Genomic DNA, 7,500 nt, shown 5'->3' with positions numbered 1-7,500 from the left:
GTGTGACGCAGTAACGAGCAGTAACGAGCACTAACGGGTAGTAACGAGCAGTAATGAGCAGTAACGAGCAGTAATGAGCAGTAACGAGACGTAACGAGTAGTAACGAGACGTAACGAGTAGTAACGAGCAGTAACGAGCACTAACGGGTAGTAACGAGCAGTAATGAGCAGTAACGAGACGTAACGAGTAGTAACGAGACGTAACGAGTAGTAACGAGCAGTAACGAGCACTAACGGGTAGTAACGAGCAGTAACGAGCACTAACGGGTAGTAACGAGCAGTAACAAGCAGTAACGAGCACTAACGGGTAGTAACGAGCAGTAACGAGCACTAACGGGTAGTAACGAGCAGTAACGAGCAGTAACGAGCACTAACGGGTAGTAACGAGCAGTAGCGAGCAGTAACGAGCAGTAACGAGCAGTAACGAGCACTAACGGGTAGTAACGAGCAGTAACGAGCAGTAACGAGCAGTAACGAGCACTAACGAATACTAACGAGCAGTAACGAGCAGTAACCGCCTCAACGCCGCAAACATCAACATTTCAAATAAGTTAAAAACAGTGAAGAGACAGAAGTGAATAATTTTCCAGCAGGAGGCCTCAACATCACCCTTCATCATACCCTCATCATCACTGTTACGGTTCCAGCACCTTAAACTTTTCAACCTTTTAATCATTAAAAAGGTTTTTTTTCTGTTTTACAGGCAGTTTCTTGCCTCTCAGTTTGTAACATCGGTCTCATGTCGAGTCCGTCTGTCAAATCTAAGAAATCCTTCCTGTGATGACGTCTCGGGCTGTCTTCAGGGGTCTCCAGAGGTCTTCAGGGGTCTCTAGACGTCTTCAGGGGTCTCCAGAGGTCTCCAGAGGTCTTCAGGGGTCTCCTGGGGTCTCCAGAGGTCTCCAGAGGTCTCCAGAGGTCTCCTGGGGTTCCTCTGTCTCACCCACATCTCTTTGTTTGTGCAGCAGTCTGAATCCTCTCAGTCAGCCTCGACTCATTTGGATAATTGAAAGATCTTGTTCTCCTCGTCGTCCTGGCGTGTTTTCTGCTGCCTGAACATGATCTTCCTGCCAGCGGGGACATCTGTCATTTATACGGCGGGACTAATCCGTCACATGGGGCTCAAACAGGAAGTTCGCTCGTCTTCTGCTCCCTGCGGACATCACACTGATTTATATAAAAGGCTGACAGTCACACTCGATCAGGGAGGGCGGAGTTTGATCCATTACACATTTACTGCAGCATGAATCAATATGACCGGTTTCACCTGAACATGTTTAACCCTTCGCTGCTCAGGATGTGAACACTGTGAACACTGACATGAACATATTATATTCACACATTAGACTCAGATAATCCAGATACAGCAGAGGACACGACCGAGACCTTCAACACAGTCTGACAGTCTGACATAACGATGCACCACTGACACGTCATCACACATCAATATTTATTCATTCAACTATTTTCTGTCAGTTTGAACTTGATTCTCTTTAAAAGCAGCAACATTTTGATCTAAGTTGAGATGCAGCTCCTTTTATTCATCACAGGTCTGTAATTATTATCACAAACATGTTGAGTTTACAATCAGCAGCACATATATAGTTGAGTATGAGCAGGTCTGGATCCTCCTCGCCGGTTCCAGACCACCAGGGTTTGACTTCCTGTGTAGATCAATGACCAGATCACCCCTCCATCTGCCCCCCCCCCCCCCCCCCCCGTCCTCCTCTCTGGAAGCTGTTAATGACCAAATCGCTGAATTTGCCTTCACGCTGCCGACCTTAATCTCATTACCAATTATCAGCCTTCATAATAAACATCTCAGCCGGGCCGCCGCGACCTCTCTGACACCAATCTCATTAAAACCTCAAAGTCCTTCTGACATTCTCACAATAACAGTTAATCTACGGCGTCGCGGTGGGCGGACAGGCGGTGATCTGTGGTCTGAAGCATCCGGCACACAAACAGGAAGCTGCGACCGGCTGATTCCTGTCAATTATCTAAACGAAGCAGCAGCAGAATCTCAGACGGACGACGGTTCATCAGCGTTCAGACCAACAGACAGGAAGCTGCGTTTCGGCACACATGTGAACTGTGGATTAACTGCAACATTTAATATCTCATTTAAAATAAAGTAAACAAACTGCTGTGAGTAGAAGTCATGGACCGCCAGCGCGTCGCTAACTGGGATCAAACCAGCATCTAACGGGTCCGTAGTGACGTCTGCAGATGTTTACAGGATGTTTAATGTGCCGCGGCGGAGCAGCTGATTAGCATCTAGCTGCTAACTGATATTAGCGGTGCACTTTTCCCGGTGAATGTTTGTTTGGCGGCTCGTTCAACAAACTAAACTGCAGGACGAGACGTTCGTTCATGATGATGTGGACGAAGGCTGTTGTTTCATTCACTGTGTTTAAAGGAGGAAGGTTTCAGGCCTCATATTGCTATTTAACTTTTAATTTAACAGTTGAACATTTCATATTTTATATATTTTAAGATTTTATTTAAACATTGAACATCTTGAATGTGGAATACAAAGTTTTATGTGTCTCCCTCCTTTTTTTTGTTTGCTGATAAAAATGATCCGTGACTCAAATCCGTGATTCGATCTGAACCGTGAGTTTAATGATCTGTTACATCCCAACAAACACACACACACGGACCCCTTCAGTCAGATCAAGAAGAATGTACTTTATGTACTTTATGTACTTTATGTACTCTATTTAGACTTTTATTCCACTGCCTTAAAGCCAGGACATGAACCACTAACATAGTTCCATCATCCATCATGTTTAGAACCGTTCTGCTTGGTTCACTGTCAGAACGTTAAAGCTTCTATCAAAACTGCAAAATTAGGAATCCTGCAATTGTTAAATTGTAAATACTTTGAGTAACTGTATTCCTGTCTGTGGACCTGCACACACACACACTCATGTCATCACCTGTGTGTGTGTGTGTGTGTGTGTGTGTGTGTGTGTGTGTGTGTGTTGGCCTTGATTTGGCGCCCTGAGTGCTAGACTGAGAAAGTGGAATCAGTTTTCATCCTGACAGGCACCAGCTTCTCCCACTGTGAGTGTGTGTGTGTGTGTGTGTGTGTGTGTGTGTGTGTGTGTGTGTGTGTCTGTGTGTGTGTGTGTATATGTGTGTGTGTGTGTGTGTCAGAATGAAGGACAAACTCTAAAACAGACTTTATAACAGACAGGGACCTGAGAGACCACCTAGAAAACAAAAACAAGACAATGAGCAGAACGAAAGTGGAGCGACAGTGCAGCCCCCCCCCCCCCCCACCCCTCCTCCTCCTCCTCTTCCTCCTCCCCCCCCCCCTTCCTCCTCCTCCTCCTCCTCCTCTACAGTATTAATGATGACACCACGCAGCGAGCACAGAACTAATCCTTGCTGTAATCGATCTGCAGGCTCAGATTGTTAAAGTGTGAAATCCTGATTTCATGCAGCTCGGATCTGTGTGTGTCTGCTCGGATCAGAGAACGCGTGACGACGCTCGCCAACTCATCCTGGCTGCGACACGCGTCGGCTTCCTCTCCATCATAAAGTCTTTTAGAATAAATGAGAAAGCTGATGGAGCTCAACTCAAATCTACACACACGACGCTGAAAGGCTGAACATATTGATTCCACTGATCATTCTGGCTTCAGTCCTGAACAACCTGAAATCTGGACCTGAAGCTGAACTTATGAGCATCCAGGTCCACTCTGCAGTCTGGGGTCTAGATCAGATCTGAGCCATCTGTGGTCTACATCTGATTCATATCGGATCTGTCAACCCAGTGGGTTAAAGTTCACAGCACTTCCTGAAACAGTCACAAAGTTCAACCTATAGATGTGTGTAGATGTACGAGTTAGGATCTAACATCCACCTGATGGAACTCTGTCCAGACGTCAGTCGTCTGTCCAGACGTCAGTCGTCTGAACGTCGTCCTGACGTCCTTCTACACAAATCTACAGACTGAATTTTGTGAGTATTTCTGAGCTGAATGTCACTCAGATCAGAGTTTGTGTGTTTGTTTTAACGTCTCGGTCCTCTGCACGCATCAGAGGTGTCGGTGCCTCACAGCTGGTAAAATAAATATGTTGCATCCTCTTCCTCATCCTCATCATCTGTACTGTCCGCTGACCACAACACATGCACATGTATGATCTGTTGTTACGCAACTTAGAAAAGCTAAAGCAATTTTCTTTCTTTCATCATTAGAGAATCAAAAGGCAACAGTAAAACACAAGTACAAAATAAAAGACAAGTGTCTTAATGAAAGCAGTTATAAAAACCCTTCATGTATATCTGGAGGTAAACATCTCTACTCCCGACATCTCAGGTCGTTCAGCAGAACAACTGACTGCACAGAAAACAACATTCAGCTGCTGCTCATTAAATCGATCTAAATAACTTTAATGTAAACAAATGAAAAAGACAAACATCTGATTGACGAGAGCCGTGATGCTGTTCACATAAAAATCCTCCTGAACCATCAAACACTCCTCAACAAACCGGCTACAACCTTTCCATCAACGCACCAAACTGGATTAAATCTGATCTAAATGGCCGACAGCAGCGCTGCATCATGGGAGCGCCGCCGCAGGGTTGGACTGTTGGACCGCTGCTCATCAGTATGCAGACGATACTGTGATTTACATCCACTGACTGTCGTCTCTCTGAGAGACTTTAACTCTGTACTTCACCAACAGAAACATACTGAGACTGTCCCGACATCCACATAAACATCTACGTAAACATCTACATAAACATCTACGTAAACATCTACGTAAACATCTACGTAAACATCTACATAAACATCTACGTAAACATCTACGTAAACATCTACGTAAACATCTACATAAACATCTACGTAAACATCTACATAAACATCTACATAAACATCTACGTAAACATCTACATAAACATCTACGTAAACATCTACGTAAACATCTACATAAACATCTACGTAAACATCTACGTAAACATCTACATAAACATCTACGTAAACATCTACATAAACATCTACGTAAACATCTACGTAAACATCTACGTAAACATCTACGTAAACATCTACGTAAACATCTACGTAAACATCTACATAAACATCTACGTAAACATCTACGTAAACATCTACATAAACATCTACGTAAACATCTACGTAAACATCTACGTAAACATCTACGTAAACATCTACGTAAACATCTATATAAACATCTACGTAAACATCTACGTAAACATCTACGTAAACATCTACGTAAACATCTACGTAAACATCTACATAAACATCTACGTAAACATCTACGTAAACATCTACGTAAACATCTACATAAACATCTACGTAAACATCTACATAAACATCTACGTAAACATCTACGTAAACATCTACGTAAACATCTACGTAAACATCTACGTAAACATCTACGTAAACATCTACGTAAACATCTACGTAAACATCTACATAAACATCTACGTAAACGGACAAAAAATGATAAACGTGGATGAATTTAACCATTAACATCCACCGGGCCAGTTGTTGGAGATGATGGGAGAAGTTCGGGGACACCAGTGACACCACAAACTATAAACCAGCTCCCATAAGATCCGGCCTGAAGGTCTGGAATATTATACAGGTTGACAGGATGTAGAAGGTTTGTGGTGTTCTGCATAGTTCTGGCATAAAGCAGGTCCTGATTATTATTATTAATGTCTGACTCGTTACAGACGAGGACCTGAAACACTTTGTTGTTCTTTATTGGAACTGATGTAGAAACTAGAAGCCTGAAACCTGCATCAGCTCTTCTGTTACAAGCTTTTCCATTTGGGTGAAACTTCTATAAAAAGGGTGGATGTTACGGGGTTAAACACTCCCCTTCCCCTCCCCTTCTTCTTCTTCTTCTATCTTCTTCTTTCTTCAATTTCTCCTTTTATTCCTTCGTTCTTTGTTCTTGTTATTCTTTCCTCCCTCATCTCTCTTTTTATTCTCTCTCTCTTCCTTTGCTCCATTTCTCCTTTTATTTATTCCTTCCTTCCTGTTTCCTTTACTTCTGTTTGTTTTTCTTTCTCTCCTCCTTCAGGTTCTTCCTTCTTTCTCTGATTGTTTATTTCTTTGCTTTCTTCCTCCTTTCCTTCATTCTTTCTTCCCTCCCTTTCTCCTTTCATCTCTTCTTTCTTTCCTCATTTTCTTTTTCCAGTCCTTCTGTCTCCCTCCAGCCCTCCTCCCTCCTCCCTCCCTCCCTCCCTCCCTCCCTCCCTCCTCCTTTCTTTCTTTCCTCATTTTCTTTTTCCAGTCCTTCTGTCTCCCTCCTCCCTCCCTCCTCCCTCCCTCCCTCCCTCCAGCCCTCCTCCCTCCTCCCTCCCTCCCTCCCTCCCTCCCTCCCTCCTCCTCCCTCCCTCCTCCCTCCTCCTTTCTTTCTTTCCTCATTTTCTTTTTCCAGTCCTTCTGTCTCCCTCCTCCCTCCCTCCTCCCTCCCTCCCTCCCTCCAGCCCTCCTCCCTCCTCCCTCCCTCCTCCTCCTCCCTCCCTCCTCCCTCCAGCCCTCCTCCCTCCTCCCTCCTCCCTCCCTCCCTCCCTCCTCCTCCTCCCTCCCTCCTCCCTCCAGCCCTCCTCCCTCCTCCCTCCCTCCCTCCCTCCTCCTCCCTCCCTCCTCCCTCCTCCTTTCTTTCTTTCTTTCATTTTCTTCCTTTTGTTTTTATTTCCTCCGTCCTTCATCCTTCACCTTTCTTCTTTACTTTTCATCTTTCTTTTTTTTAAATTCCTTTACTCTCTCTCTCTCTCTCCTTCTCTCTCTTTATCAACAACAAAGGTCACTTTCTCAGCTCAGTGACATCCCATCATCCGGTTACCGTGGCAACAGCCACAGCGCCTGTTATCACCTCTGTCTGTCACCTTTTACCTGCTGGATAACAACCTGCTGAGACTCTTTCACTTCCTCCTCCATCGTTTCTGCAACAAGAAACTTTAAACTCGACTTTATTACGTTTATTATTTTATCATCGACTGAATTAATGAAACCTGCAGCTGTGTGACCTTTGACCTCCCAGACACACTCAGAACCACGTTCTGCACATGCTCAGTGGCGTCTGCCTCACACTGAACTGCTCTCCAGAGACTGAAAACCTGATGCTGTTCTTAGTGTTTGGAGTCGTTTCTAAACCAAAACTCTTCCTGATGAAGGATCATGTGACCCAGAGCAGCACTGCGCTGGGTCACATGACGTGTTTTTAATCAGATATATATACACACACAGTACTCGTTAGTAGATCAGTTCACTGTTGGTTTGGATCCAAACATGAAGACAAATATAGAAAATCAGCAGAATTATATTTTACGTAAAATCTCAGAACCACAAAAACACTCTCATGTCATTATTATTATTATTATTATTATTATTATTATTATTATTATTATTATTATTATTAAAAAAATATCAATTATTTATTTATTTCACACATTCACAACCCGTCCGCAGAGCCTGTCTAAAGGCATTCTGGGAAATGTAGGAACTCAAACCTT

The 7,500-nt window shown here is 43.9% G+C and overlaps 1 protein-coding gene across 2 annotated transcripts in view; it reads right to left on the bottom strand.

Annotated features, from left to right (window-relative positions):
* LOC122969999 (semaphorin-6D-like) overlaps positions 1-7,500 on the bottom strand; it is a 140,169-nt gene that overhangs the window by 62,264 nt on the left and 70,405 nt on the right. The window lies entirely within an intron of this gene.

This window comes from Thunnus albacares, chromosome 19 (assembly GCF_914725855.1).
Source record: "Thunnus albacares chromosome 19, fThuAlb1.1, whole genome shotgun sequence".
NCBI classification, from domain to species: domain Eukaryota; kingdom Metazoa; phylum Chordata; class Actinopteri; order Scombriformes; family Scombridae; genus Thunnus; species Thunnus albacares.
The sequence above is the reverse complement of the archived record's forward strand: the minus strand, read 5'-3'. Positions and strand labels throughout refer to the sequence as shown.